This window comes from Taudactylus pleione, unplaced genomic scaffold (assembly GCF_031769625.1).
Source record: "Taudactylus pleione unplaced genomic scaffold, aTauple2 ptg002829l, whole genome shotgun sequence".
NCBI lineage: Eukaryota > Metazoa > Chordata > Amphibia > Anura > Myobatrachidae > Taudactylus > Taudactylus pleione.
Window position 1 is genome coordinate 185,616 of NW_028287203.1, and position 17,641 is coordinate 203,256.

Here is a 17,641-nt window from a genome sequence, read left to right on the forward strand (position 1 = left end):
TTCCAATCTATGGTCACAGTGCTGACTGGAAAAAAAAATATTCTTCTGTTAGCCTTAGATTAGTTCATACATTTATTTTTATCGATTTGTCACAACTAATGTTAAGAAATTGCTGCTATATATAATATATCTTTCCATATAGTACACTACTGTCCCTTTAAAATTGGAAGAGCATAAATCCCCTTCAGTAGCCGTACCTAGAAGTGAAGTGACGTGAGTGAGGGCGGAAGTGAAGATTTATGCCCACACTTTCCTCAAAAATAAGAAAGTTGGCCCCTTGCGGGCTCGGTTCGCTCGCCACGCTGCGGGCACGGTGGCTCGCTTCGTTCGCCACAAGAATATATCCCCCCTCTATGCCCCCTTGGATGGTAGGGAATGACGTTGGACACTGGCAGATGACGTCATCGTACATCTACGGAAGGGGAAGAGACTTCCCCCAGAGGCGGTGCAGCATTGGTCAGGTCACGTGTGTGGTGTATAATACAGAGCTTCATCATCATTATCTCAGTCAGTGCTAGCAGTGCTGTGCAGATCAGCTGTCATGCCGGGCTACACTGAGGTGAAGGTGCATGGCTACCAGGAGTACTGCCAGGAGCTGGACAAGCACAAGGGGCGGCTGATATTTGCTTTGTTTTGTGGTGATAAGAATGAAAAGGGGGAGAGCTGGTGCCCAGACTGCGTTAAAGGTACTGTACCTTGTACCCCTAAAGTGCCAGCCCTCTTGGTGTGTAGGCACTTCCAAATATTTATGCTACCACTAAGCATGGCATTTGTCAGTTCTATGTGCCTGGGCAGACTAACAAGAGCACCACAATCATCTTTAAAAGTTAGCTCCTGGGCAGCACAGACGGTGTAATGGTTAGCGTTACTGTCTCACAGCAATGAGGTCATGGGTTCAATTCCCACCATGGCCCTAACTGTGTGGAGTTTGTATATTCTCCCTGTGCTTGTGTGGGTTTCCTCCGGGTACTCCGGTTTCCTCCCACACTCCAAAAATATACTGGTAGGTTAATTGGCTACCCTCAAAATTGACCATAAGTGTGTATGTGTGTGAGCATGTGTTAGGGAATATAGATTGTAAGCTCCACTGGGGCAGGGACAGATGTGAATGGCCAAAATATTCTCTCTGTAAAGCGCTGCGGAATATGTGTGCGCTATATAAATAATTGGTAATAATAATAATATATACCCTGGCTGGCATGAGTAAGCATTACATACCATTTCTTCTAGCCATTCTGCCCACTCATTGGTTTACTGCTTGAGAGGGCACAATATTTACTAAACTCTGTAATAGGATTTATTTGGGGGTAAAGTTCGGCTTCCCCACGTGGGATAAATGACCGGTGTCTATATCTAGATGCCACTCATTTTCCCGACGCCGGGTGACAGGCGCCCGGCATCCCGATCGAGCGGATGCCGGGTGCCGCGGGGGGGGGGGCAGGGTTAGGTTTAGGGCACCCGGAGGGGACTTAGGGTTAGGCACCCCCCGGGAGGGTTAGGCTAGGGGGAGGTAGGGTTAGGCACTCCTGGGGGGGACTTAGGGTTAGGCACCCCCCTGGGGGACTTAGGTTTAGGCAGTGGGGAAGGGGGAGGATTAGGGTTAGGCACAGGGGGGGAGGTTAGGGTTAGGCACCCCTAAGGAGGGTTAGGTTAGATTAGAGAATACTTACCTTACCACGATCGGGATTTCCAGCGCTGTCGGGCTTTCGCTGCCGGGCTCTGCTGTTTTTGTCGGGCTGCTGGGATTCGAACTCTCGGCCATGCGGCAAGCCAGGATATCATACCGATTCCTAAAGTGCTTGTTCCTCTGAATCATATTGCATTAAGGCCCCCATACATCAGCAATTAATTGTGCAATTTGCAATCGATTGTGTATAAAAACCTTTCCCATTTTCAATCGATTGTGGCAAATCTGCCATCGATTGAAAAAGGAAAGATTTTTATACACAATCGATTGCAAATTGCTACAATAAATTGCTGATGTATGGGGGCCTTTATGCTGGCCATACACCTACACGACCAGCATAAGATCAGATTCATCATACGATTTCCCTACGATTCCCCGGCAGTCCCGGCAGCATGTTTTGTTGTTTTTCTTAGCACACGATCTGTCCTAAGATCGATCCTGTGTCTCACAGGCTCCTAAGGGAAACAGTCATTGAAATTACTTGAATTTACACACGATGGATCACATGAACAAAATAAACGGCACGATCTGCACACGATACGATGGACAAGATGTGCTGCACATCTGATCATAAGATCCGATTTATAGGAGCTGCGGGAGCGCACATCGGATCTTATCTTACTAAAATAATACACAATTTTCACAAGATCCATCTTATGATTCATCGAAAATCGTGCAATCGGCCCGAAATCGTGCAGGTTTATGTGCAGCTTAAGTTGTGTGATATTGCAGAGTCGAAAAGCCTTGCTTGCTTGTTGAATTTGTGTGTTAAAGGAAGGTTTGCTTGTTATTTATGTGCTACTGAAAGTTTGTAGTACAGTACATGTTATTACTTATGGTTACACAATAAAGGGTCTATTTATTAAGAACCCACCGGGAATGTGATTTTCTGAGCAACTGAGCGATACAGATCACAGTCAGCACCCGCCAGGGGATGCAGTCATGTGACCGGCGGCCCCGACGGCAGAATACCGGCTAGGGATTATTGATCGGCATCAAAATAGCACCAGAAAGAGCAGTATCACAGCTTGCCAGGCTGTTACGTGTCATGGAGCGCATATGGGAGCCAGTTTAGAGTCCTGCATGCACAGTGGAAATTGAAGCCCCACTTGTGCTTTAAAAGGAATAAAAGTTAAACATAGAAAAAATACATTTTATATTTAAAAAAAAAAAAATTGGTTTCTTTTAATAATAAAGCATTTTTTGTCTGTGGACACCCCTAGGTAATACCATTCTGAGATGGAGTTCACAATCGAAAAACAGCTGAGTACATGTGCCAACACTATCCATAATAAATTGCCGATTGCCCTGGGGGAGGTTTATCGCTTCCCTTTGACAAACAAGCATGAGCCATATTTGGAAGGTTTTCACTAGATGTAGGGCTTTGTGGCTTTGATGTATAGATCCATAAATATCCCAGTGTAGCGAATAGTCAGGGCCGGCACAAGCCTAATATTTTGGTAAGCGGATTTAGATTTTGGTGCCCCCTGGTGAAATAATCCCACATATTTTAGTGTATGAAATATCAGGAGTACATGTAATAATGTAACAATTACAAAAGGGAATCTGTAAATCAAAAAACCATCTTTATATACATATGGTTAACTTATAATATAATACTGTACTCAGTGGCGTCACTAGGGTTGGTGTAACCGAGTGCAGTAACTCATGGTGTCACCCCACAAGGACCTTCTTCTGCATCAGACCATACTGATTCCTTAGTAATAATAAACAATGGTCCCAACAGGGGAAAAAAAACACACACATTAACCCCCACTGTGGGGGGCCACACATGACAAATAAAAAAACACATACACAGGCCACAACATGAAGAGAACCAAAAAAAAATATAGGACCCCACAGGAAAATAATAAAACACATAGGCTCTGCATGAAAAAAAAAACTCATTAGCCCCCACATGAAAATGTATGAAGTCCTTATACAGCAGGACCACCCTGGGTGCTAAGCTACAATTATATCCAAAGATACATATTCAGGGAGAGGTTGACAGCATTTGGTGACAGTGAGAGGTAAAGGGTGACAGAACTGGGTGATAGGGAGAGGGTGACAGCAGTGGGTTACAACAAGGAGCGTGTGACGGAGAGGGCGAGGACGACAGGAAGAGGGTGACAGGGATAGGGTGACAGCAAGGAGAGGGTGAGAGGGAGACGGCGACAGCAGTGGGTGACTAGAGGAAGAGGGTTACGGCACTGGGTGATAGCACTGGGTGATGGGGAGAGGGTGACTGGGAGAGGATGACGACAGGGAGAAAGTAATAGCACTTGGTGACAGGGAGAGGGTGACGGCACTTGGTGACAGGGAGAGGGTGATAGCACTGGGTGACAGGGAGAGGATGATAGCACTGGGTGACAGGGAGAGTTCGACTAATGTACAGTATTTCAATTTTCATACCTAGGCCCAGAACTGCAGCGCATGGATGGTAGCTCCTCCTTGGACTTAACGCCGGGGACGGTCACGAAATTGTGACATCAGATCCCCGGCGCCGAAGCACAGCCTTCAGAGAGAGAGAGAGATGGGGAACATAACGTGGAAAGGGGAGGAGCTGAGTACAGGGAGAGTGTGGCCCCCTCCAGCCGGGCACAGTCGGACTCCAGTAAGCCAGGCTGTCACTCTGGGGGGAGGAGCTGAGGAAAGGGTAGGACAAGAGAGAGTGGTCCCTCCTCCCCCTCCAGCCATGCCTGTACCGTCAATCACAGACAGTGTTCAGGCTGCAGCACGAGCGGCGGGCAGCGCGGCGGCATACAACAGAAGTAGTCAGTGTGACTTATTGTAATGCCGGCTGCTGTGGGGAGGCATTGGCGGTACTCGGGTGTTGGCGCCGTGCGTGGTTGCGTACCTGGCATATTGGGCCGGCCAGCCCTGCGAATAGTCTGACAACCTAACTAAGATGTAAATCATAAACTGCAGAAATTCTTATGGTTGGTTCTTGGAAAATGTGTCAAAATTCCTTAAGCTAGCCAAGCACACATCTAATTAATCATTGGAGGAATGTAATTGCTGACATTAGTTTTATTTATGTTTTTGGCTACCATTATCATAAGTTGCTGTACTGTCACTTCTCGAACAAGTCCAACCTTAAAACCATAGAAGTAGATTTATAGGGGGCAGTTCAATTAGCGGCTTGGCCACAACATGCCACTGCGTATGGCACATATTGGCCAGCAACAGCGCTAGTTTTTTCTCACACTCCATAGAGCTGCACAGGTAAACAAGCGATGTCCCGAGGCCGTCAGCCAAGCTGAGGTGCCAACCTAATGGAGACTACCTCTCCATTTTAAGCCTTGTTCCTATTAAAATGCATTCTGGAGTTAATCCCAAATAGCAAAGGCTTGTGCCCCTCTTCTAACTATTTGCAAGCCTTTATTTACCTTTGGTCCTAGATCATTGTGTCGACACCATAACTTCTGGCTCGGAGGTGCCAAGATCACCAGGGGGTCCATGGAAGAAGTAATGCATAGATTGTGCCCCAAACAAGGCCATGCCCCCTTTTCGGCATAGGGTAGCATACCTCTATTTTAAGTGATCAGCTCATGATTGGCTACGAATTAAACTTCATAATGTATACTAGCATGGTACTTTATACTCAATTTGCAGCTTAAAGCTTGTGTTATTGAAATCCTTAAGCGTTAAATGTTGTTGTGTTTTTTTTTGTTTTTTTTTCCTTAGCTGAGCCGATTGTCCGTGGGCAGCTGACCCATCTTCCCGAGGGGTCAATCTTTATATACTGTCTGGTGGGAGAAAGAGCAGTGTAAGGTTTTTTTTTTTGTTTTGTTTTTTTGTGTGTTGCTGAGGTTTTCTTTTTTTCTGTGGGAAGGGGAGATGTTTCCGAGATCTCACCATATTTAACATTAGGTTTTGTTGGTCAGATAATCATACGTTTTAGTATACTGTGATTTAACTGATGGGGTAATGTGTGATATATGTGTATTACATATATTATATACAATACATACAGTACATATATTAATGAATTACACACTTCCACGTGTGCATACAGAAAGCGGCAACACTCAGGAATAATAGCTTGCATACACACTGCTGCTGTATCCAACGATTCAGTGCTTTACTGGCACTTTGAGTGCATTTTACTATTATATATCCATGATCACACCGTTATGAGAACGCCGTAGACAGATTTGTGGTGCACACAGATGATGTCAGCAGCAGAAATCTTGCTGTGACTATAATTAGTGCGAAGTACAAACATAAATAAGCAGGTGTAAGGAGTACACAGTGTAATATTGACAGCACAAACAGATAAGTTAAACATAGCTTAACTGCTTTCCTGAATACACATCATACTTTAGGGGCACCATAATGGTAAACTGTAAGTTTAAAGGGAAACAAAACGTGTATATAATCTTTTTATTGAATAAACAAAGAAAAAATATATATTTTACGTAAATCACAGAGTGCCGCATAATATGGCTAATCTTGTTACATAAAGTCAAATTCTGGGCCTGATTCAGACCCAGTCGCAAGCGCTGTGCGCTCGCAACCGGGTCGATGGTGCACATGTGCGAGACCCGGATAGCAACGGGCGCTCCGGGTCTCGCAACAAAGGGGGCGAGCTGTCGATGTTGAGTGACAGCTCGCCCCCTTTGGTGGGCGGGCCGTGGGAGTGGCTGGCCAAACGGAGGCGTTCGGATGTGAATGCCTGCCGTTGGGTGGGCGGCCCCACTGACATCACGAGTGATGTCAGTGGAGAGATTTTGTTTCTCTGGGGCTTGCGGCCACGAGACCCTACCACAAGGGTCTCGTCGCAAGCCCGATGGTCTTGACCATCGCGACCATCAACCCGGCCGCTCGTTATAGCTGTGGGAGGTCACCCACAGCTATACGAGCGGCCAGGAGACCGCTCCAAAAAAAAACGCCCTGATTCAGAGCGTCCGGCTCTGAATCAGGGCTTCTGTACAGTAATCAATTCACTCAGACAACTGGTTGTAACTACATTACTATATATATTGTGCTAGGAAATATTGGAGGGGTATTTACATGTGTTGGATATATGTCAATATATTACCACCAACAGACATGAACCACTAGTGTAGTGATAAAACGACAGTTACATGACTAAATGATGTCCAAGATATGTATTAATTTGGCGTCTAACTGTAACATTTCCCAGTACCTGTGCATGATCAATGAACCTGTATCAGAGCAAAGCCATCGCTGGTGCAGCCGTAGCAAAATGTTTCACCACCGGATGTTAACTCCTACCCGAAAGAATGACGTTTCAGACTACAGATGTATGCAATGCCATTCTTTCGTTAAATTGATGTTCGGCTTTACCAATATAGTAAAGTCCATAAATCTAGGATGTAGTGAGTAATAATCTTTGAATATTCTGCCTGAGTAGGGGTGATTCACAGTATCGCCTCCTGCCAGATACCTGCAGGTTGGGCAGTTGGGACATTTTAGTAAACCCTTTTTTTTTTTAGATTAACTTAAAAAGTGAGATGGAGTTACTTTATCAAAGCTAGTAATGTCTGTCCTAATGACTATAGTTCTAATGTTTTACTTTGCAAATAACAAGGAATTAAGCCACCATTATGGAATTCACGTCGATCTAGATCTGATTTTGTATTATTGGCCAAAGGGATTTAGCTGCACTTGCCAAGGTGTACATGAATATGTTCAACTGATTGTTGCAATGTCTGTGTGTAGTATGAGTACAGAACATACAGATTAGGTATTCCAAAACTATTTATTGGTGTAAATACACTGATCTGGACTGGCCTGCCCAGACTGGGAAAGTCTCTAAAAGGAATGGTACTGGAGGAAAATCCAAATTCCGCTGGGTGAATGAACTTGGTCAGCTATGGGTTAAATGTTCTCCCTTGCGGACTGACAAGTGGGATCTAAACACTGTCCCTTGTTATGTGGTCTCAATACAAGAAGAAACACAAGTATGCAGTCTTTACCGTACAAATACAGCCAGTCTCCGATGCTGTCTAAGTGCCATTCTCTTCATGAGCGACTGGGAGGACTTTAACATCTGGTCCTAGCATGGCTTTTGGTGAATCTTGTGCTCTGGAAAAGATACATGCATAACATTCTGATCGTAATTTAAGGTACGGAAAAGTAACTTTCATCCTTCATTCAATACATTAATTGGAATAACCTGCGCTTGAAGGTCACCACTGATAGACAGTTGAAGATTCTATTATAGATCTATCACCGGGCACAGCTCGTTATGTGTGTCAGAACCCTCGGTGGGATATCCCTTCGTTACATCAGCTGATGGAGAGAAATAACACTAAGACCAAACAGATCGAATCAGTCTTCAGGTTCTCTGAATGTATTAGAAAAAGTACACAGGTTTTATAGGCGTTCTTACAAAGAGGATGATCTCACAGTGTAACATATACAGTTATCAGAAAGTACAAACATTCATTAATTCTTGTCAGTTCATTACTGAGAGCCCATCAAACACCCACATTCCTCATGATCTCGCATCTATTTTACAAGGGGAGTCTAGCATAGAAAGGGACTCTAGCATACGTGGTTCATGGAGAGTGTTCATGCCACTATTTATCTGCACATTTTAACCATCTGCACATTCCAATGCTCTGATTCTATGAAGGTCAGCAGAAAACCTTCTTAACAGTATTCTGTAATTTTCTCTTATGAATACTTAAAGGCATAGAATACCATATTGTTACAACATGGAGTCTACATGTAAATAGCTTAATATCAGATTTCTCAATTCCCATCTCTTATTCATAACTTTACCCTATACTGTCTACCTAACAGGAACGTGCTCTTGCTATACTAAGTACAGGTGCATATACATATAAGCCCTTCTACAGAAACTTATATACATAGGATCACCCCCCTCTTGGGAGCGTTGACCCATCCCCTGTAGGGTAAGTCCACGGTCCTCAGTCTCTAATTGTCTATTATCCTGCCCATCTTGTCATGAATGTTCAGGGAAATGATGACAGTTTTGCAATGTCCACATGGTATGCAGTCGGGAAGCCGACGGTCGAAATACCGACCGCCGGCTTCCCGACTGTCATATCCCGGCAAGGGACTAATGATAGGCATTGAAATCCCGACTCCTATCAGTAGCCCTACGCTGCGAGACCGACACCCGGCATGCCGAGCGAAGGTAACCCAGGCGGTGGCAGCTGAGAGCCGTGGGGTGGGAGGGTTAGGTTAAGGGCTCCTGGGGGGGACTTAGAGTTAGGCACCCCCCCCCCCCGGGAGGGTTAGGTTTAGGCACCCCTAAAAGAGGGTTAGGGGGGAAAGGTTAGGGATAGATTAAATACTTACTGTGTCGGGATCTAGTCCTGTCGAGCTACCAGCGTTGGTATTGGCGTTGGCTGATGTCAGGCGGAATTTCATATCGGTCCCGTCCACATGTTTGCTTGTCATCCTCAGTGAGGCTTGTTCCACAAATGGTGCAGCTTGTAATGTTGTCTTGGGCATAGATGTTATCATAGACTTGACTCATCATCAAGGCCTGTGGTGTATTTTCCTTAGAAAAACAGTCAAGTGTAAGTAACTTCTTAATCAGAAGAGTAGCAAGTTTTACAGCAATATCAATGATTACAAACAAAGCTAAACCTTTATCAATATATACATCTACCAAATTCATTAAACCATTTAGCTGGGTTTAATTAGGAAAACCATTCATTACTATCAAGATAATACTCTGGATCATTATGTGCTTTCCTGAACTGGTCCTTTTTAATTCATTGATTTTTCATATGTTCATGTATCAGGTCAGAAAAGTTATAAGCTATATAGTTACAGCAGGCTAGTCTCACTATTTGATACATACCTTATTAAGCAGCCGTAAGGTAGTCAAGGATCAGTCTAGACTGTCCAATAACCTTTTACTTTAAATGCAGTTCATTAGTGATTATTTCAAGCACATCAAATATTTAATCTACAGTCAGGTGCATAAATATTGGGACATTGACAGAATTTTCATATTTTGGCCTCTATTCACCACCACAATGGCTTTGAAATGAAACAAACAAGATGTGCTTTAACTGCAGACTTTCAGATTTAATTTGAGGGTAATTACATCGAAATCAGGTGAATGGTGTAGGAATTACAATGGTTTCTATATGTGCCTCCCACTTTTTAAGGGGCCAAATGTAATGGGACTATCAACTCAAAAGCTATTTTTTGGACAGGTGTGGGCTATTCCCTTGTTAATTCATTATCAATTAAGCAGGTAAAAGGTCTGGAGTTGATTCTAGGTGTGACATTTGCATTTGGAATCAGTTGCTGTCGACTCTCAATATGAGATCCAAAGAGCTGTCACTATCAGCGAAGCAAGCCATCATTAGGCTGAAAAATCAAAACAAACCCATCAGAGAGATGGCAAAAACATTAGGTGTGGCCAAATCAATTTGGAACATTCTTAAAAAGAAAGAACGCATCGGAGAGCTCAGCAACACCAAAAGACCCGGAAGACCACGGAAAACAACTGTGGTGGATGACAGAAGAATTATTTCCCTGGTGAAGGAAAACACCTTCACAACAGTTGGCCAAATCAAGAACACTCTCCAGGAGGTAGATGTATATGTGTCAAAGTCAACAATCAAGAGAAGACTTCACAAGAGTGAATATAGAGGGTTCACCACAAGATGTAAACCATTGGTGAGCCACAAAAACAGGAAGACCAGATTAGAGTTTGCCAAACAACATCTAAAAAAGCCATTACAGTTCTGGAACAACATCCTATGGACAGATGAGACAAAGATCAACTTGTACCAGAGTGATGGGGAGAGAAGCGTATGGAGAAGGAAAGGAACTGCTCATGATCCAAAACATACCACCTCATCAGTGAAGCATGGTGGTGGCAGTGTCATGGCGTGGGCATGTATGGCTGCCAATGGAACTGGTTCCCTTTTATTTATTGATGATTTGACTGCTGACAAAAGCTGCAGAATGAATTCTGAAGTGTTTTGGGCAATATTATAGGCTCATATTCAGTCAAATGCTTCAGAACTCATTGGACGGTGCTTCACAGTGCAGATGGACAATGACCCGAAGCATACTGCAAAAGCAACCAAAGAGTTTTTTTAAGGCTAAAAAGTGGAATGTTATGCAATGGCCGAGTCAATCCCCTGACCTGAATCCGATTTGAGCATGCATTTCACTTGATGAAGGGAAAATGCCCCAAGAACAAGCAGGAACTGAAGACATTTGCAGTAGAGGCCTGGCAGAGCATCACCAGGGATGAAACCCAGCGTCTGTTGCTGTCTATGCGTTCCAGACTTCAGGCTGTAATTGCCTGCAAAGGATTTGCAGCAAAGTATTAAAAAGTGAAGGTTAGATTTAGGATTGTTTAGTTTGTCCCATTACTTTTGGCCCCTTAAAAAGTGGGAGGCACATATAGAAACCGTTGTAATTTCTACACCGTTCATCTGATTTGGATGTAATTACCCTCAAATTAAATCTGAAAGTCTGCAGTTAAAGCACATCTTGTTTGTTTCATTTCAAAGCCATTGTGGTGGTGAATAGAGGCCAAAATATGAAAATTCTGTCAATGTCCCAATATTTATGCACCTGACTGCATAACATTATCAAACAATTTGGATAAAGCTTCTATATTGTGAACATTCTATACATTGAGTCTAGATATTGTTACTGCTTCCTGTCTCTTGATATACCACTATTTATGCAGTTACTCAGCTTAATACTTGTGATGGGAATTAAAACAAAGTTTAAAGCTAAAATTGAAACTATAGCAAAGCTAAGTTTACATCCCCACAAGCCTTTGTCTGGCTTTGGGCTTAACACCATATATCTGTTCATAATTTCAAAATACTCCAATTTCCCTTGGCTGAAGATTTTGCAGTGGGAGGCGTGTGTCCAGGTGTCCTTTCCCTGAAGTTTCACTGAAATGGGTGTAGTCAGCAGGATTTGGAATGGACTTTCAAATCTGGGCTTAATAGCCTTTCTGGTATGTTTCCAACTTCTCATCCAGTTTCCTGGTTGTAAACGGTGGGTACCTGTATCAAGATAAGGGACTGGAATAGAAGAAAACACTATACTATGTATTTTAGTTAATTGTTTCTATAGGGTAGATACATAGTACATCATATCTGCAGATGACCTCAGTCATGATTTGTTAATTTTGTTAACAGAGGCTCATACAAGAGGACATTCTCATACCCTGAGCATTTGGACAGTTGTATAAAATCAATTTGTATCCTCTGTAAGGAACACTGAGTCTGGGGAGTACTTTTCAAAGGGGTTGGGACAGTCTTACCCGGATTGTTCAATGCACAAGTTAGACACCTTGTTACAAAGGCCTGTGCAAAACCCGGAGCTATCCAATTACAGTTGGTGATAGCCACCATTGTATCTTTCCCCAAGTGCACCTTACCTTGTATTATCTGGGCCATAACTGGGTAAAGTGCTTTTGGTAGACACAAACATTGACCACACACACATACACACACACACACACTCACCCTCACCATTTGTGTCTTTAGCTCCTAGCTTTGCTTTTCTCAGCCTCTGGAGCTTGTGCCTGGAGTTTTAGGAGGGTACTTAAGTCATTCTTGGGGGTGGGGTATACCACATAAGTGGGCTCACCCTGGAAGTAATGACTTATGGCAGCAGCACGTGCGGTCTGGTCTACCAGTCTATTGCCTTTTAGCTTTGGGTCTAGTCTCTCAAGAGTACTTTTATCTTTATCGCTACAAGCCTTTGGGATAATTGGAATGCAGTAGACAGTGCTCAGATGTGGCCAACATCCAGTGTGTGTAACTCATCTACAAAAGGAACATCTGAAAAGTTAGACAAGGACAATGAGTTTCGCTTTATAAATGCAACACAATCAAAAATGAAAGTGTGTATATTTTCAGTGCCTTCCTTGACACTGTCACAATTACCACTGTTTGTACTTATACAAGGGGAAATATCATCTCCTCTCCCATCTTTGACTCCTGCAGGAGCAACGATGCAGGATTCAACACTGTACACCTTTTTTAAGAGTATCATTACTTGTACAACAAAACTACTAAGCCTAGCAACAGACAAATGCTTTGTTTGAGGGCTACTCAGGATTTTTATAACCCTAACACTGTCAGCACTATACAGGGTCTAGGTAACAAGAGTTTCAATGTGATTGTTCAAGGACCCCCTGAGCATGTGAGTTAGACTCATGGCAAAAATGTATAAATGGCTTACTATAATCGGGTAAATCTAATGCTGGTGCATTAATGATGTCTTGTTTTACAACATGATGAGACTTCAATTTATTCAAGTGTTAATGCAAGGGGATCCTGTTGTATAGGTCCCTTGAATGCATCATACAAAGTTGCAATTTATTTTCATAAGGTATCCATCTTCTTTAGATACTTTACAACAATTACTGTGCAGAATATTCAGTAATGCTATTATTTCATGCAAACAATCCTGCTGTGAGTCAACACATAAAAGTAAATCATCCACATATCGTATAACGATCGTGATTGCACTGGCAGGAAGCCAATCTTTTAAAACTAATGACATTGGCCCTCATTCAGAGCCGGACGCTCTGATCAGAGCGCACGCTCTGAATGAGTGCCGTCCTCCTGGACGCTCGTATAGCTGTGGGTCACCACCCACAGCCTATACGAGCGTGCAGGTTGATGGCCACGATGGTCTTCACCATCGCCACTGCGAGCCGGAGCCTGCTGTTGAGTTTCCCCTTTTTCCCAAAGGGGGCGTGCTGTCAATCAACATCGACAGCACGCCCCTTTTGATCAGACACAACGAGCAAAGGAAAGTCCTTCGCTCGTCGCGTCTGGCGCATGCGCACGACGGAGCTCCCTCCGTCGTGCGCATGCGCAGTGCACACAATCGACCCACTTGCGAGCGGACAGCCGCTTGCGAGTGGGTCTGAATCAGGCCCATTGTCTCTGCGTATTCACTAGTGCTTGTAGCACCCCCTTGTGGCAGTCTGGTCCAAGCATATTGCTTTTCTTGGTGTGTAAATACAAGCAATAGTTGGATTTCTTTTGTTATTGGGATTTAAACTGTGAGGTGGGTGATACGCCATTCAACAAGGTGTGTGGATAGGTACAATCGATGTATTAACTTGTAACCTTTTATTAATCTCTCCTGAATCATTCTAAAAAAGGGAGCTTCATCTGGATTTGGGGTTTTCTGTTTAATAAGGAACAGGTGAGTTCCAACTGCAACGGCATTCACTAGGAGATTTCCTGAAAGCAGGAGTCCTTATCTGTTTGGCCACTATAGCCACTTGATCTGGTCTTAAAGGGTATTATTTTAACTAGCTGCACATGTAGCTTTAAGTTTAATTTCCATGGGCTGGATGGGCAGTAACCTTACATCCATTTTACCCTTTGCCCATAATGTATCGGGGACTTTAGCAAATATCTCATTAAGTACAAGTTTTCAGTGTTAGCAACATTAATGAGATATGTTGGTACATTTCTTGTATCAAAGGTTCTTCCAAGAAGTCCTGGTTTGGAAGTTAGTCACTTCCCCATCTTTTTATGTTATTGTGGCATTTAATGCTGACAATAAATCTGCATCTACAAGATTAAGTGGGCAGTCATCTGAGACTAAAAACTGTCTCTAATGTCACACTATTATTTACAGTAATCTGCAATGGTTTTGTCTTTTGTAAATACTGTATTTGACCATCCAGGCCAGTGGCCAGGACTACAGAGGAGGTCAAAAGTTCTGGTGAGATTAATTTGGACTGAATAACACTTTTAGCAGCCCCAGATGGATACAGTATATTGTGGGCCACTAGGACTGGTTACATTGGGAAGTATGTGACTCTGGGGCTATCTTCCTATGTTTGTCTATGCTCTCGATTTCAATTGAGCACAATGTAAATAGCGCCGGGAGATAGCTCCCGGAGCTGTTCAATCCATCGCAATGTTAGGTTGGGGAAGGCTCGTTCTCACGCCTTAAACAGGGTTTTTAGGCGGGAGAACGGGCATTCCCCGACCTAACTTCCCGGCGCGATGCTGTTTTCCAGGTGCGAAGGGCAGAAAACAGCCACGCGCCGGGACTTTTGACGGATTTCTGCTCGCATCCCCGGAGGGATGCGAGAAGAAATCCTTAGTCGGGGTTAGCTGCGCTGTGTATTGAATAGCTGCGGGAGCTGATTCCCGGCGCTATTCACATCACGTAGAATAGAATCGTGCCGTATGTGTTCTTAACTGAGACGAAGGCAGTGAAAACACAAACCATTCTACATATAAGTTTGGGATCTTTGACTCATTTTAACATTAGATAACATTGTAGAAACAAGTGACGCTGTTGGCCTATTTATTTATTTTTTTAAAACGTGCACCAATATTTTGCCCAACTGGCACTAACTGTTGTCGCTTTCCTGATGATTGCACAACATAAATAGGCTGTGGTGCTAATTTAGCCTTCTTATCTTGCTTGTCCTGTCTGTCCTTTCTCATTATTTTACAGACAGTACATTGTCTATCAGTCCAATAATGACGACCTTTACAATCACATCTCCAGCATTTTGTAACATTGCTGTTGGTAATCAGTGACTGATTACATCCTTATAATACTTTTATAACTTTTATAATAATCTGACAACTTTTATACATATTTACGTATTGTACTGAAACAAAAGCCAATAGCAAAAAAAATTTAAAATAATTTTGATTTACAAATGTCACTAACTTACACAGCAGATCAAACTCTCAAAAATAAAAACTGTCTGTTTAGCATTTAAAAATGATGATCACTAAGCCTCTTGTAAATTAGGCATATAAAAGGCTAACTAAGATGAGAACAATGATGTCATACCTTCAAATATTCGAATATCTCACTAACCTCACAGTTTAGATTTTATTGAACATACACATTAATTTATGTATCTTCCAAGTTAACTACTTCTTAAACCTACTAATCCCCATTCATAGCTTTTTTTTTACATTTAAAATCATAAACCATTTGGCTCTCTCCACAATTTAACTTGAGGATATTCACACTTGCATAGATTCCTGTAAGAAAAATACATGGATTTCTTTTCCCCATCCCAACTTCTGGTATCTTTTCTGGGTTCAGTATATGATACCTTCAGTCTACAAACTGTACAATTTACAGCACCACAATTCGAAATCATCACATGCTTAACAATCTCTAATGGGGCATAATTAGTTCTTTTTAGCAATATAATTTTTCACTGAACAGTTTGGACCTATAGTCCTTACAGGTGTCTCTTCAATATAATTCTTAGAGGGCGTACAATTAATCTTATTCCCTTTCTTGTGACTTTCTCTAACCAGACCTGCTCTGACACTTTTATTTAATTCCAAAGTTTGCCTTTACGTTTGTTACTCTTTATGTAGGGGCCATATGACTTGTGTATCTGTTGTAATTTTAATTGGGTCAAGTGTGTGCCATTTCTGTGGATGCCAGCCTTTTTAAAGAGTTTGGACATCCCTTCTGTCGCCCCAGGACTTAAAACTGTACGCATAATATCTATGGGGGTTTGACAGTCGGACAGGCGCTTACTGTCCGTATTACCCTTATCTGTGGGGTTACTTAACCCTTATCTGGGGTTTCAAAACCCTGTTCTATTGTGTGAGGTATCTCCTACTTAGGGGATGAATACCAGACAGTCTATTTTTTTCTGTTACTAATTTGGATATCCTTAGTAGTTTTGGGCACACTATAACCGTACCTTTTGGGATATAGATTGACTGGTAAATTAGTTATAAACAAATCCCAAAATTATCCTACTCTGGTGTTAAGATAATCACCGTCAATATGGCAATCTATCTACCAAAAGACACTTCTATGTTTGTTTATTCTATCTCTGGAAGTAAAAAGCTCACAAGGTGTATCAAGGGACAATACTGATACCAACCAAAGAAACCAATTATCAAACCGTTAAATAACAATAACACATTAGCATTTCTCACATTCCAATGCTCTGATTCTATGAAGGTCAGCAAAAAACCCTCTTAAGAGTATTCTGTCATTTTCTCTTATGAATACTTAAAGGCATAGAATACCATCTTGTTACAACATGGAGTCTACATGTGGATAGCTTAATATCAGATTTCTCACCACCAACCAAAGCCAAAAACACACATTGGACCTCATTCAGACCCGCTCGCAAGCGGGTCGATGTTTAGGTCCTGCGCATGCGCAGCGGCCGCACAGCGCGTGCGCAAGCCTCTGAGTGCGAGAGAAATTCTCTCGCTCCGGAGCTCACTACAAAAGGGGCGGCTGTCGATAGTGAGCGACAGCTCGACCCGTTTTGTAGGCATGGTGGGGGGGTGGTTTCACAAACGGAGGCATTCCTTAAGGAACGCCTGCCGTTTTGTGGGCGGCACTGACAGCAGTGATGTTAGTGGGGAGCTTCCTGCTCGATCAGAGCAGGAAGCTCCCTGGGGATTGCGGTTGCCGAGACCCAACCTTAGGGTCTCGTCCCAAGCCCCGATGGTCTTGACCATCGCGACCATCAACCTAGTCTGTCGCTAAAGCTGTGGGTGGTAACCCACAGCTTAGCTAGCGACCAGGAGGCCGCACTGCTAAATACAAGCGGCCGCCCACATTCAGAACGAGCGCCTCTGAATGAGGGCCATTGAGTTTTTGGACCTAGAAATCTTCATAAAAGATGTGATAATAACAAGATGTATCACAAACGTGTAGATGTCAGCAGTTTTATCTTTTCATCAAGCAATCCTCAGGAAAACTGGCTGCAAAGCATTCCCACAAGCCAGACACAACTGCACAGAGGTTGAAGACTATGTAGAACAGGGGTGTCAAACATGTGGAACTACACATCCCAGCATGCACTGCCAAAGTTTTGCTATTGGGGCATGCTAAAACCATGACAGGGCATGCTGGAATATGTAGTTCGACAGCAGCTGGAGGGCCGCATGTTTGACACCCCTGATGTAGAAGGACGAAGAATGAAACAAGAATCCCTCGACAAAAATTATTAGGAAGCAGAGGTAGACA

At 43.1% G+C, this 17,641-nt stretch overlaps 1 protein-coding gene and 1 pseudogene across 1 annotated transcript in view; one reads left to right on the forward strand and one right to left on the reverse strand.

The window, feature by feature from the left end:
• The window catches only part of KIAA0753 (KIAA0753 ortholog), an 81,021-nt gene extending 80,690 nt beyond the window's left edge, over positions 1 to 331 (reverse strand). Inside the window, exon 1 of the mRNA XM_088466326.1 lies at positions 198 to 331. The gene's annotated coding sequence lies outside the window, so the exon portion shown is untranslated. The remainder of the gene's footprint in view (positions 1 to 197) is intronic.
• LOC148431118 (thioredoxin domain-containing protein 17 pseudogene) lies at positions 225 to 5,460 on the forward strand (annotated as a pseudogene).
• Positions 5,461 to 17,641: the final 12,181 nt, after the last annotated feature.